The sequence below is a fragment of the Triticum aestivum genome, chromosome 1B (assembly GCF_018294505.1).
Source record: "Triticum aestivum cultivar Chinese Spring chromosome 1B, IWGSC CS RefSeq v2.1, whole genome shotgun sequence".
NCBI classification, from domain to species: domain Eukaryota; kingdom Viridiplantae; phylum Streptophyta; class Magnoliopsida; order Poales; family Poaceae; genus Triticum; species Triticum aestivum.
In genome coordinates this window covers 619,532,845-619,548,623 of record NC_057795.1, presented here as the reverse complement: position 1 = coordinate 619,548,623, position 15,779 = coordinate 619,532,845, and the positions used below count along the sequence as shown (strand labels likewise).

The 15,779-nt window shown below is 43.4% G+C and overlaps 1 long non-coding RNA gene across 1 annotated transcript; it reads right to left on the bottom strand.

Moving 5' to 3' along the window:
• Window positions 1-12,343: 12,343 nt before the first annotated feature.
• On the bottom strand, window positions 12,344-14,159 carry LOC123097252 (uncharacterized). The gene is made up of 3 exons (XR_006446925.1): window positions 13,459-14,159; window positions 12,907-12,971; window positions 12,344-12,741 (listed from the first exon to the last, which is right to left on the bottom strand). It is a non-coding gene; the product is annotated as an uncharacterized lncRNA (long non-coding RNA).
• Window positions 14,160-15,779: the final 1,620 nt, after the last annotated feature.

Sequence of the window (15,779 nt, the reverse complement as noted above, 5' to 3'; positions counted from 1 at the left end):
TAGGTAAGAACGGTTCTTGCTAAGCCCGTAGCAGCCACGTAAAATTTGCAACAACAAAGTAAAGGACGTCTAACTTGTTTTTGCAGGGCATGTTGTGATGTGATATGGTCAAGACGTAATGAGATATAAGTTGTTGTATGAGATGATCATGTTTTGTTGAAGTTATCGGCAACTGGCAGAAGCCCTATGGTTGTCTCTTTGTTGCATAAGATGCAAGTGCCAAATAATTGCTTTACTTTATCGCTATGCGATAGCAATAGTTGGCGAGACGACCATGTGACGACACATTGATATAGATCAAGATGATGAAGATCATGGTGGCGTGCCGGTGATGATAGAGATCATGACAGTACTTTGGAGATGGAGATCAAAGGCGCAAGATGATCATGGCCATATCATGTCACATATTTTGATTGCATATCATGTTTATCTATTTTACATCTTATTCTGTTTTGTTTGACGGTAGCATTTTAAGATGATCTCTCACTAATTATCAAGAAGTGTTCTCCCTGAGTATGCACCGTTGCGAAAGTTCTTCGTGCTGAGACACCACGTGATGATAGGGTGTGATAGGCTCTACGTTCAAATACAACGGGTGCAAAACAGTTGCACACGTGGAATACTCAGGTTAAACTTGACGAGCCTAGCATATACAGATATGGCCTCGGAACACAGAGACCGAAAGGTCGAGCGTGAATCATATAGTAGATATGATCAACATAGTGATGTTCACCATTGAAAACTACTCCATCTCACGTGATGATCGGACATGGTTTAGTTGATTTGGATCACGTGATCACTTAGAGGATTAGAGGGATGTCTATCTAAGTGGGAGTTCTTAAGCAATATGATTAATTGAACTTAAATTTATCATGAACTTAGTCCTGGTAGTATTTTGCAAATTATGTTGTAGATCAATAGCTTGCGTTGTTGCTTTCATATGTTTATTTTGATATGTTCCTAGAGAAAATTGTGTTGAAAGAAGTTAGTAGCAATGATGCGGATTGGATCCGTGATCTGAGGTTTATCCTCATTGCTGCACAGAAGAATTATGTCCTTAATGCACCGCTAGGTGACAGACCTATTGCAGGAGCAGATGCAGACGTTATGAACGTTTGACTAGCTCAATATGATGACTACTTGATAGTTTAGTGCACCATGCTTAACGACTTAGAATCGGGACTTCAAAGACGTTTTGAACGTCATGGACCATATGAGATGTTCCAGGAGTTGAAGTTAATATTTCAAGCAAAAATACCCGAGTTGAGAGATATGAAGTCTCCAACAAGTTCTATGGCTAAAAGATGGAGGAGAATCGCTCAACTAGTGAGCATGTGCTCAGATTGTCCGGGTACTACAATCGCTTGAATCAAGTGGGAGTTAATCTTCCAAGATAAGATAGTGATTGACAGAATTCTCTAGTCACCATCACCAAGTTAGTAGAACTTTGTGATGAACTATAGTATGCAAGGGATGACGAAAATGATTCCCAAGCTCTTCGTGATGTTGAAATCGACGAAGGTAGAAATCAAGAAAGAGCATCAAGTGTTGATGGTTGACAAGATCACTAGTTTCAAGTAAAGGGCAAAGGGAAAGAAAGGGAACTTCAACTAGAATGACAAGCAAGTTGTCACTCCCACGAAGAAGCCCAAAGCTGAACCAAAGCCTGAAACTGAGTGCTTACACTGCAAAGGAAATGGTCACTGGAAACGGAAATACCCTGAATATTTGGTGGATAAGAAGGATGGCAAACTGAACAAGGGTATATTTGATATACAGGTTATTGATGTGTACCTTACTAGTGTTTATAGTAACCCCTGAGTATTTGATACTTGTTCGGTTGCTAAGATTACTAACTCAAAACAGGAGTTACAGAATAAACAGAAACTAGTTGAGGGTGAAGTGACGATGTGTGTTGGAAGTGGTTCCAAGATTGATATGATCATCATCACACACTCCCTATACTTTCGGGATTAGTGTTAAACCTAAATAAATGTTATTTGGCGTTTGCGTTGATCATTGATATGATTTGATCATGTTTATTGCGATACGGTTATTCATTTAAAGTCAAAGAATAATTGTTGTTCTGTTTACATGAATAAAACCTTCGATGGTCATACACCCAATGAAAATAGTTTGTTGGATCTCGAACGTAGTGATACACATATTCATAATATTGATGCCAAAAGATGCAAAGTTAATAATGATAGTGCAACTTATTTGTGGCACTGCCGTTTGGGTCATATCAGTGTAAAGCGCATGAAGAAACTCCATAAAGATGGATTTTCGGAATCACTTGGTTATAAATCATTTGATGCTTGCGAACCGTGCCTTTTGGGCAACATGACTAAAACTCCATTCTCCGGAACAATGGAACGAGCTACTGACTTATTGAAAATAATACATACCGATGTATGTGATCCGATGAGTGTTAAGGCTCGTGGCAAGTATCATTATTTTCTAACCTTCACAGATGATTTGAGCAGATATGGGTATATCTACTTAATGAAACATAAGTCTGAAATAGTTGAAAAGTTCAAAGAATTTCAGAGTGAAGTGGAAAAATCATCGTAACAAGAAAAATAAAGTTTCTACGATCTGATCGTGGAGACGAATATTTGAGTTATGAGTTTGGTCTTCATTTGAAACAATGTGAAATAGTTTCGCAACTCACGCCATCTGGAACACCACAATGTAATGGTGTGTCCGAACATCGTAATCGTACTAGATATGGTGCGATCTATGATGTCTCTTATCGGTTTATCACTATCGTTTTGGGGTTATGCATTAGAGACAGTTGCATTCATGTTTAATAGGGCAACATCTAAATCCGTTGAGACGACACCGTATGAACTATGGTTTAGCAGTAAACCTAAGCTGTCGTTTCTTAAAACTTGGAGTTGCGATGCTTATATGAAAAAGGTTTTCAGCCTGATAAGCTTGAACCCAAATCGGAGAAGTGTGTCTTCATAGAATACCCAAAGGTAACTATTGGGTACACCTTCTATCACAGATTCGATGGCAAGTTATTCGTTGCTAAGATGGATCCTTTCTAGAGAAGAAGTTTCTCTCGAAAGAAGTGAGTGGGAGGAAAGTAGAACTTGATGAGGTAATTGTACCTTCTCCCAAATTGGAAAGTTGTTCATCACAGAAGTCAGTTCTAGTGATTCCTACACCAATTAGTGAGGAAGTTAATGATGATGATCATGAAACTTCAGATCAAGTTGCTACCAAACCTCGTAGGTCTTCCAGAGTAAGATCCGCACTAGAGTGGTACGGTAATCATGTTCTGGAAGTCATGTTACTAGACCATGATAAACCTATGAACTATGAGGAAGCGATGATGAGTCCAGATTCCGCAAAATGGCTTTAGGCCATGAAATCTGAGATGGAATCCATGTATGAGAACAAAGTGTGGACTTTGGTGGAGTTGCCCGATGATCGACAAGCCATATTGTATAAATGGATCTTCAAGAGGAAGACAGATGCTGATAGTAGTGTTACTATCTACAAAGCTAGACTTGTCGAAAAAGGTTTTTGACAAAGTTCAAGGTGTTGAATACAATGAGATTTTCTCACTTGTATCGATGCTTAAAAGTCTGTCCAAATCATGTTAGCAATTGCCACATTTTATGAAATTTGGCAAATGGATGTCAAAACTACATTCCTTAATGGATTTATTAAAGAAGAGTTGTATATGATACAACCAGAAGGTTATGTCAATCCTAAAGGTGCTAACAAAATGTGCAAGCTCCAGCGATCCATCTATGGACTGGTGCAAGCATCTCAGAGTTGGAATATACGCTTTGATAAGTTGATCAAAGCATATAGTTTTATACAGACTTGCGGTGAAGCCTGTATTTACAATAAAGTGAGTGGGAGCACTACCGCCTTTCTGATAAATATATGTGAGTAACATATTGTTGATCAGAAATGATGTAGAATTTTTCTGGAAAGCATAAAGGAGTATTTGAAAAGAGTTCTTTAAAAGAAAGACCTTAGTAAAGCTACTTACATATTGAGCATCAAGATCTATTGAGATAGATCAAGACGCTTGATAAGATTTTCAATGAGTACATACCTTGTCAAGATTTTGAAATAGTTCAAAATGGAACAGTCAAAGAAAGAGTTCTTGCCTGTGTTGCAAAGGTGTGAAATTGAGTAAGACTTAAATCCCGACCACGACAGAAAATAGAAAAGAGAATGAAAGTCATTCCCTATGCCTCAGTCATAGGTTCTATAAAATATTCTATGCTATGTACCAGACCTACTGTATACCGTGCTCTGAATTTGGCAAGGGAGTACAATAGTGATCTAGGAGTAGATCCCTAGACATTGGTCAATAATATCCTTAGTAAGGACTAAGGAAATATTTCTCGATCATGGAGGTGATAAAAGAGCCCGTCGTAAAGAGTTACATCGGTGCAAGCTTTTACACCAATCCAGATGACTCTAAGTATCAATCTGGATACATATTGAAAGTTGGAGCAATTAGCAAGAGTCCGTGCAGAGCATTGTAGACATAGAATATTTGCAAAATATATACGGCTCTGAATGTGACAGCCCCGTTGACTAAGCTTCTCTCACGAGCAAAACATGATCGCACCTTAGTACTCTTTGGGTGTTAATCACATAGCGATGTGAACTAGATTATTGACTCTAGTAAACCCTTTGAGTGCTGGTCATATGACGATGTGAGGGTGTTAATCATATACATATATGAATATTGGTGTTAAATCACATGGCGTTGTGAACTAGATTATTGACTCTAGTGCAAGTGGGAGACTGAAGGAAATATGCTCTAGAGGCAATAATAAAGTTATTATTTATTTCCTTATTTCATGATAAATGTTTATTATTCATGCTAGAATTGTATTAATCGGAAACATAATACATGTGTGAATACATAGACAAACATAGTGTCACTAGTATGCCTCTACTTAACTAGCTCATGAATCAAAGATGGTTAAGTTTCCTAGCCATAGACATGAGTTGTCATTTGATTAACAGGATCACATCATTAGGAGAATGATGTGATTGACATGACCCATTCCGTTAGCCTAGCACTTGATCGTTTAGTATGTTGCTATTGCTTTCTTCATGACTTATACATGTTCCTGTAACTATGAGATTATGCAACTCCCGTTTACCGGAGGAACACTTTGGGTGCTACCAAACGTCACAACGTAACTGGGTGATTATAAAGGAGTACTACAGGTGTCTCGGAAGGTACATGTTGGGTTGGCGTATTTCGAGATTAGGTTTTGTCACTCCGATTGTCGGAGAGGTATCTCTGGGCCCTCTCGGTAATGCTCATCACTATAAGCCTTGCAAGCAATGTAGCTAATGAGTTAGTTACGGAATGATGCATTACGTAACGAGTAAAGAGACTTGCCAGTAACGAGATTGAACTAGCTATTGGATACCGACGATCGAATCTCGGGCAAGTAACATACCGATGACAAAGGGAACAAAGTATGTTGTTATGCGGTTTGACCGATAAAGATCTTCGTAGAATATGTAGGAGCCAATATGGGCATCCAGGTTCCGCTATTGGTTATTGACCAAGAATAGTTCTAGGTCATGTCTACATAGTTCTCGAACCCGTACGGTCCGCACGCTTAAGGTTTCGATGACAGTTATATTATGAGTTTATGAGTTTTGATGTACCGAAGGAGTTTGGAGTCCCGGATGAGATCGGGGACATGACGAGGAGTCTCGAAATGGTCGAGACGTAAAGATCGATATATTGGACGACTATATTCGGAGTTCGGAAAGGTTCCGAGTGATTCGGGTATTTTTCGGAGTACCGAAGAGTTACGGGAATTCGCCGGGGAGTATATGGGCCTTATTGGGCCATACGGGAATAGAGGTGAGAGGCCAAAAGAAAGGAGGCCTGCGCCCCCCCTCTGGTCCGAATTGGACAAGGGGTGCAGCCCCCCTTTCCTTCTTCCTCTCCCCCTCTTTCCCCTTCTCCTACTCCAACAAGGGAGGTGGAATCCTACTAGGACTAGGGAGTCCTAGTAGGACTCCACACTTGGCGCGCCCCCTCCTAGGGCCGGCCACCTCCCCCCTTGCTCCTTTATATACGGGGGCAGGGGGCACCCAATGACACACAAGTTGATCTACGGATCGTTCCTTAGCCATGTGCGGTGCCCCCCTCCACTATATTCCACCTCGGTCATATCATCGCGGAGTTTAGGCGAAGCCCTGCGCCGGTAGAGCATCATCATCGTCAGCACGCCGTCGTGCTGACGGAACTCATCCCCGAAGCATTGCTGGATCGGAGCCCGGGGATCGTCATCGAGCTGAACGTGTGCTGAACTCGGAGGTGCCGTACGTTCGGTACTTGGATCGGTCGGATCGTGAAGATGTACGACTACATCAACCGCGTTGTCATAACGCTTCCGCGTACGGTCTACGAGGGTACGTGGACAACACTCTCCCCTCTTATTGCTATGCCATCACCTTATCTTGCGTGTGCGTAGGAATTTTTTTGAAATTACTACGTTCCCCAACATGCACCCCCTACCACACTCAACTTGTTGTCTAGTTTAGGTGTAGGCATGGACATAGGGGGAGTGTTGTTCTCTCAATGAACTCTCCCTCCCCTCATTATGCATAAATCGATCAACTCTTTCACATTAGCCATTTTTGATGGTACTTGTGCTTCAAAGACGAGTTTTGGTCATGGGCCCAAGGATAATTCTTTGCGGTGCCATACCAACTAACTCAAATATAGGTGGCTCCGGCCACCGCCCTCTCCTTTTGAGAGGTTGTGTTGCGTGGTTGCTTCTTGTTGCCTTTCTGCCTTTGGGTTGTGCGTGTTCTTGTGGTGTCTTTTGTGCTAAAGGTTTCCTTGCAAAGACCTTTTTCTTTTGTTTGAAACCTGCTTTTTCTTGAGCTCACGGTACTACCGCAGCCAGCTACGGTACTACCGCGTGAGGGGAGCACGGTACTACCGCCCCCACGCGGCAGTAATTTTTTACTGCCGCCTGGGAGAGCGGTACTACCGCTTTGGTGCGGTACTTCCGCCCAAGCGGTACTACCGCGATGACATGCGGTACTACTGCGACGGCTCAGACGCGTGGGGATAACGACGGGCAGGGGGAGTTCTAACTCCCCCATACCCATTCGCCAGTTCCCCACCTCGTCTCTCTCTCTCCCTCGCTCAAGAACGGGGCCGGCGTCCGTCGCCGGATCTCCGCCTCCGGCTGCCCTCCCATGATTCCGTCCGGTGGGACCGTTCCCCACCACGTGCTCTTGCTATGGACCAAGGTCTTTCCCCAACTCCTTCTCATTTTTGTTGTGTTCGTTGTCTCTAGGTGTTTGGGGGAGACTTGTGTTTTCTAGAGATTCTTAGGCTAAATCTATGCAAGAGTAGGATGAAGGAGCGTAGTATTGCGTAAGAATTATACTTGTCTTTTGTCCTATGTTAGATTTGATCACCGTAGCACCGCCGTGGTTTCGCGGTTCTTTTCAGATTCAAACCATCGTTTGGATCTGACGCGGTGCGGTACTACCGCCCGTCTGGCGCGGTACTACCGCTTGTCCGGTACTACCGCCCGTCTAGCGTGGTACTACCGCACTCGCTGCGGCACTAAAGTTTTACTACCGCTCCCACCACGGTACTACCGTGACCTCGCACGGTACTACCTCGACTTGGAGCGGTACTAAAATTTTAGTACCGCATGCCCTGGCAGTACTACCATGGTTCACCTCTGTCTCATGGCAACTTTCAAGTATACTTTTTATGTGTTTCTTGTGCTTTGCCGTGGTCTTTGCATTGATCCTTTTTTGCTTGTCGTGGGTGTTTTTGCGTTTGTGTCTCAGGTGGTGGCTCTCGTCGTTCCAATCCCAGTCGTGACACTGGTTCCAAGCGTCTGCGCAATCCAGGTGAAGCACCAGAGGACTCCTCTGCCCCAAGCGCCATGTCAAGACATCCGCTAGTAAGCATAAGGAACCCAGCAAGGGCATGGACGAGATTCCCCAATCCGAGTACGTCCGTCTCAGGAAGCTCAACACGTATGTGCATCCTCGTGCTAATGTCAGAGGCTGTGAACTGTTTTGGAACAAGCAACAGACTCTCACTTATCTGGATGTCATCAAGAACAAGCAGAATACCTACGTGGATGTCAAATGGATAGAAATGCATCACCTGAGGAAGGACAAGTTCTATCAGTACTTTGGAGAAGCTCTGGATTTGGTGGAGCAGTTTGGTATTGAACATGTGATCTCCTTTCACCTTGACTATGACCCTGAGCTTGTTTGTCAGTTCTTTGCCTCAGTTTACTTTCACCCTGATGAGGAGCAGAGGATGACCTGGATGACCAATGGACGTAAGTTGACTGCTACCTGGAAGGAGTTCATGGATTTGCTACATGTTCCTGATGACGGGCTCGACACTCCCGTGGGTGTTCGCCCCCATGCTAATCCTGAGTCTGCTAACAAGGACAAGTTTCAGCCATTCTATGTTGAGAAGGCGCTTCCCAATGGCAAGACAGGGTGGGTGCTCAACTCCTTTCTGGATATCATGTATCGCATCTTCCGCAACTCTTTGTTCCCTCGCATTGGTGACAAGGACAAGGTTCATGCCTATATGTTGGATATGATGCTCCTTTGCGAGGAGGCTCGTGCGTCTCAGACTCAGCCACTTGATGTCTCACACATCATGTGGTGTGAGCTTCGGTTTGCAGTGTTCAACCGCAAGGTGCCTATCTATGGGCCCTATCTGTTTCTGCTGATCTCAAAGACTTGGGAGAAGATGTTCCCTGGTGAGGAGTTCCTTGCTCCAGACTGGATTCATCATGATCCCATCTGTCTCCGTGTCAAGTCCAACTGGACCAACACTACTACTCGTACTGAGGCGTCTGCTGCTAGGGCTGCTATTGATGAGGAGGATGTTGGCGCAGAGGAATGTGCTGAGGACTGTGCTGCCAGGCCTTCCCATAGTTCCTCTATGCCGTGGGCCAAGAAGCTGAAGGACAAGATGAAGACTCTTTTCTGCATGCAAGCTAAGGGCCAGTACAGGACTCACGTGACATCCAAGGAGAGTCATCGCCGGGACAAGAAGATCTTGCAGCTCTATGGTGAGGATGTGTCTGGCGGTTCTGAGGATCGCATCATTCCAGAGGCCGAGTGGATGGAGAAGCAAGGCTACAGGTGGACTGATTCTGAGGAGGACGTCGAGGAGACCATCCCTGCTGCTGAGGAGTCCGACGGAGAGGGTTGGGATGAGTTCCCTGCTTGAGCCACCCCTTGTGTGTAGGTGTCCTCTCTGCCTTTTTGGCGTCTCGATGCCAAAGGGGGAGAGAGTGTAGGGATTTGCGAGTCGTGTGTCGTCGTTCGTGTTCGGTGTGTCTGCTGCTTTCTCGTTTGAACCTCGTTTCAGTTGCTTTGGGTTGCTTTACTTCATATGGTGTAAGACATATGCACTCTATCTATCTTAGCAAGCTCGTGATATATTGTGCTACCTTTATGCTATGCTCTGCTTAGATGTTAGTCATCATGCCTTTGTCTCTAAAATATAGGGGGAGTGTTGATCCTAGCTTGTGTGCTATGCAGTCCAAAGCATCTAACTAGATTGCACACATCTAGGGGGAGCCCGTCTATATTCTAGAGAGGTGGGGTTTGCCTTTGCCCTATTTTATCTCATCTATGTGCAAATCCCGTATTGTCATCAATCCACCAAAAAGGGGGAGATTGTAAGGGCATATTTATCCCTTAAGTGTTTTGGTGGTTGATGACAATGCCTTTGCGGACTAATCGTGTGCCTTGAGTTTCTCAGACGCTTCATCACTAGGCACGAGACGATTCGGTGCCCCTCGAAGACTATTGAAGACGGCGTTGTTCTACGTTTCTCTTTGGTGGATTTGAGTCGTAGAAGAGCCGTACTATTAAGAGGGGGTCCGCATCGGAAAGGTTCGGGTGGAATCAACACGTACACATGTCCTTCCTTTCCTTTGCACTTTGGAGCGTCTCTCCGTTATCCTAGTAGTGCTTAATCTGACGGCTACTGCTATACTTGCGGTAGTACTGCTCTATGGAGCGGTAGTACCGCAAGCACCCGCGGTAGTACCACTGGGGGTCACGGTAGTACCGCTCCTCTGGAGCCTTAGTACCGTGGCTCCCAGGCCTAGTGCTGCTCCCGTACGGTAGTAGGGGCGGATGTAATTTCTTACATCCATGCCCACACGGTAGTACCGCACGTCCTGCGCGGTAGTACCGCGGGAGGCCACGGTAGTACCGCTCCCCTGGAGTCGTAGTACCGTGGCCCTCATACCTAGTACTGCTGCGTCACGGTAGTAGGAGCGGATGTAATTTTTTACATCCGCGCCTCAACGGTAGTACCGCGCCTCGTGCGCGGTAGTACCGTGTCGGATTTATTGCACTGTTTCATTTTCAGCGGAAGTAGGCACGGATGTATTTTATTTCATCCGCGCTCTTCGTAGGCTTTGACTTTCCTGCCTTGCAGTAGTACCGCAAGGGGGAGCGGTAGTACCGCGCAAGCGGTAGTACTGCACTCAGTCAGGCAAGTCCCGGCCTCTGCTGTTGCCGCGGAAGTACCGTGGTCCTCCACGATAGTACCGCGTGGCCTTGCGGTAGTACCGCGCTCCTAGAGCGGTAGTACCGCATGTCGCAGGCTGAACATGTGGACAACGGTTGGATCTTTTCCATGACTATAAAAGGGGCGTCTCCTACCTCTAGTTGACTGCCTCTTCCACCTCTAAGCTCCATTGTTGCTCTAAGCTCCATTTTGGCCTGATCTCTCTCCCTAGCCAATCAAACTTGTTGATTTGCTCGGGATTGGGTGACAAGGGCCCGATCTACACTTCCACCAAGAGATATTCGATTCCCCCCATTAATCCCTAGCGGATCTTGTTACTCTTGGGTGTTTGAGCACCCTAGACGGTTGAGGTCACCTCGAAGCCATACTCCATTGTGGTGAAGCTTCGTGGTGTTGTTGGGAGCCTCCAAGTTTTGTGGAGATTGCCCCAACCTTGTTTGTAAAGGTTTGGTCGCCGCCTTCAAGGGCACCAATAGTGGAATCACGGCATCTCGCATTGTGTGAGGGCGTGAGGAGATTATGGTGGCCCTAGTGGCTTTTTGGGGAGCATTTGCCTCCACACCGCTCTAACGGAGACGTACTTCCCCGTAAAAGGAAGAAACTTCGATAACACATCCTCGTCTTCACCGGCTCCACTCTTGGTTATTTCGTGCCTTTACTTTTGCAAGCTTACTTGTGTTGTATCTATTGCTTGCTTGTGTGCTAGTTGTCATTGCATCATATAGGTTGTCCACTTAGTTGCATATCTAGACAACCTATTTTGTCGCAAGGTTTAAATTGTTAAAGAAAAGCTTAAAAATTGTTAGTTGCCTATTGACCCCCCCCCCCTCTAGTCAACCATATCGATCCTTTCACACACGACAATTCTTGATACGAATTTTGTTGTGGGAAGTTTTGATACGAATCTGCCATGGCATTTTTCTTGTTCATATATTTGATTTTCAAATTTTCGTGTTTTTTACACACACAGCAAATTCATCATACGAAGCACGGCAATTTCTTGATACAAATCTGCCATGCCATGTTTTCATATAAACTAGATCGTTGATGGCGCGCGTTGTTGCGCCCGTCTATTTTGTCTCTTTAGTTATTAAGGATATAAAGTAATTTGTATATATTTGTTTGGAATGCTTTCAAGTATCATGCTTTCTTGTAGCTTGCGCTTGTCTCCTTCATTAAAAAAATAATGGTATGTAATTGAAGAAGAATCTTTTAGGCAATCAAGAATGTAGTGTTATGAGCTTTCTTTCTTTCTTTCTTATTAGGTCGATTTTTCTTTGGAGGTTCAGGTCGGATATACTTGGTTTGGCTTTCTTGTAGCCCGTGCTTGTCTCCTTCATTAAAAAAATGTAATTAAAGATGAATCTTTTTTCTTTCTTTCTTTCTTATTAGGTCGGATATACTTGGTTTGATCTTGGGTTTCAACTGTGTGTGCTTTTAATTAGGACAATTGGCTCAAGATGACATGGTTAGCACGCCCCTCTATTCTTTGGATAGAGTGGTAGAAAGTATTCAACGTATATGATGGTATGAAACATGAAAATTAAAATGCCAATCAAGTTGTTTGGAGTCCAGTAACAGTATTGAATTTAACTTCCTATATCAGTAAGGAAATAGCACACCTTTTTTTTAGGATAATATGACTTGTTCTATGCATGGAAATGTGCGACAGAACATATAGTGTGATAAAATTTTCAAATAATTGATAATGTAAGTATAAGATGAAATGTATGCAACTTCCAAAAGCGGCTAATAAAATAGGTGTATATTAATCAAGGTTAAGAGGTAGTATTAAAATCGTGCGATGTAACTCTCAACACGAGAGGTTGCAGATCTTGCAAACACCACACTTGACACCTCTCTAGTCTCTACTAAACCAGAATATGTGCATCTTCATTACTTTTAATGTCAATAATCAGCACCACCCTTAGCCTGGTAGCAGCCTAAGTTGTTTTGTTTTCTTGTTTTTCTAATACCCTTGCAATTGAAGATCTGCTGGTCCATACGTTTTCAGATCCTCAACATCTCAATTAATGTCTCCCGGCGATCCGATCACTGGTAGGCTTGAAACGGACGGCGCCAGACTCCTTCCATGCAAGCTATAGCTTCCTGAGGCTGCTTCTTTGAAGCTCTGAATGTGGCGACATGCACACCCACACGCAACATAACTGAACCTGTGGCATATCGCCAGCCATGAGCTTTGGCATGTTTCACTAATAAAACTGGCATCAATTTTCAGCTTCAGCCAGAGCTGGTCAAGTTAATTTCTTGAAAGTAAAGGTACAAATAGAAATCTAATTATTAGTTGGGGGATCAAATGAATGTGTCTGGAATAATACCTTTTCAGCGGTTTTTCTGCGTTACAATGAGACAACAGAGTGCGAGATGTATGAAGAGCAGGCACCTAAAATGGACAATATCTTCAACAGTTAGACCAATTTCTTGACATGGTAGCAGAGTAGTTCAACAATGGTAGCAACTCATTTTTTTCACAAATAACATATATCCTCAGCTACTTGAGAACAGTGATAGACCAACTAACAATCCCCTGCAAAGAATTCCATTTTAAAGAGATTTCTGGTGAACTGATACATCAATAGTGCCAGCTTGGTCTGATTATGAACAACCCATTATCAATTTCTCCTGTAATTAAAATAGTATGAATTCTCTTATATTCTACTCCAAATAGATTGTCTGAAAATTTATGTGCAAATGTCATACAACAGAAAGTAGCACCATGATATGAAAAACACAGAAACATATATTCTAAACAATCAGTGGTCTAAAAACATGGTAGGATAAGATCTGGCAGTACAATTGAAATAATTACTTATCCACAAGCCATTGGATATTATGAGGTGAAGAATTTCGGAAGTAGCAGAAACAAGTACCATTCTGCAAGATCTGCCCAGATGGATTGACCATGGCCAATATGAACAACACCTATAAAAATTTAGGATTGAGAGGATATGAGGACAATGTATTTGTTTGGTGAAAGAAGGAATCATACATGAATAGGAAAGAAAATATATAGGAACCTAGTGAAGCAACGCCCTGATGGATATTGTGCTGCAGGGGAGGAACCAACGCCCTGATGTACAGGCATGTATTTGGTTGGTGCAACATTGAATCATACATGAAGTGAAAGAAATTTAGAGAAACCTACCCGAGCATCTTGCTGAAAGATGTGCTGCCGGAGTGGAAAAGGTGAGCGGAGATTGATAGGGAAGGAAGAATATATATAGATGTACTACCCCTCGGCAGCGAAAAGGATCGGCACATCACCCGCCATGAATGGACGCAGAAACTGAAGTATCGTTGCAGCTTTCAAGTCTCAACGGAGCGTTTTAGATCAGACGAGGCGTCGGCCAGCTTGCGTCCCCTCGTCGACTGGATAGAGCGGCCCCTGAGTCACCCGCATCGCGCGCATCCGCTGGATCCCCAACTGCACCGGCGCGTCTGCTGAATTTCCTTCGGCGGGTCGGCTGGCTCCCGTTAGAAGACGCGTCGCCCACGTCATGCGCGCATCGATTGGATCCCCTCCTCTGTATCGCTCGCGGCACCGATCCACTTTCTGTATCGAGCGGCGGCAGATTCGTTCATGCCGTGTCTCGGGAACAGGTTTTTCCCCGTACAAGGCAACACATCACTCGACGCAGGTTACCTTACTCGGCTGGCACAAGCGGCCCAGTCAACCAGATGGCTCCGTTTCGGCCTCTGGAGCAGAAGCCCGTTAGGACAGCTGGGCCGCTACTTAACACATGCGGGACAGATGGCTGTAGATCCGAGATCAGACGGCCAAAATCCCTCAGATCATAAAAACGGACGGCCAGAAACCCAAATAGTTGAGAGGGCTCGCTTTAGGTGCGGTTATACTGTCCTTAATTTGGTTTATTGATCATGGCAAAATTTAGTTTATTGGTTCATGGCAAATTTAGTTTACAAATCATGGCAAATTCAGTTTACATGATTTTTTTTGCCATGACAAGTTTCCGATACGAATCTGGCATCGGCAATTTTCTTGATCATACTTGATTTTCATTTTTGTTTTTGTTTTTTCACACACGGTAAATTCATCATACGAAACACGACAATTCTTGTTTGGCCATGACAATTCTTGTTTTCATTCTTGCTGATACTTGAATTTCCAACTTTTTTGTGTTTTTTCTCACACGATAAATTCATCATACCAAAACACGACAATTCTTGATAGAATTATGTCATGGCAACTCTCTTTATTCATACTTTATTTTCAACTTTCAGTGTTTTTTCTCACACATGGCAAATTTCTCATTCAAAACACGACAATTTTAATTAAACTTTCATGGAAATTTAATTAAAATTGCCATTGCATTTTTATCTTCTATTGTCGTGGCATTTTTTGTGTTTTTTTCACATTTTTTTCAACTATTTGTGTTTTTTTCACATGGCAATATTTATGGCAGATTTGTCATATTTCGTTGCGGAATTAAATATGTGTTTTATAGACCTTGCCATTGTTAAAAAACAATGTAATGGCAAATAGTTTGATCAAATTCGAATGGCAATTTTTCTGGTTTTTTAAAGCTGGTGGATTTTTTTAATAGCTGAGCAAAATCTGGGCTTTTTATTTGTGACAGAAAAAAACACAAATATGGGCCTTTCCATTTAGTTTGTTGTCAGCAGGCTTTTTGTTCTTTTTCTTATCTTCACGGGGAAAGGGTTGGTGGTGGGCTGTGGGTTCCCCCAGCCAAACGAATTTGTGGGAGGATCGATCCTCTAGTACCGAATATTTCATGCGGTAGGATGCGGCAGATCCTATTCGGCGCTTATGCGCCCGCGAGCAAACGGGCGCCTGAAGGGCGCGGCTACTTGGGCTCGGCCCATTTTACTTTCCAACCTTTTCTGTTAAAAGGCAAAAAAAGAGCGCTATGAGATGGATTCGAACCTGCGAACTCCCAATGGAAGGTTACCTGTTCTAACCAATCCGCCAACAAGCGCAGCTATGTTAACATTCTAATCTATACGTTATTTATTCGTTCCATTTGCTACCGAGTTCAATGAACTTTTTTTTTCAAATTGATGAACTTTTTTCAGATTTGTGAACTTCTTTTCAAATTCGATAAACTTTTATTCAAATCCGATGAACTTTTTTTGAATCTGATGAACTTTTTTTGAAATCGATGAACTTTTTTAAAAATTTGATGAACTTTTTTCAAATCTGATGAACTTT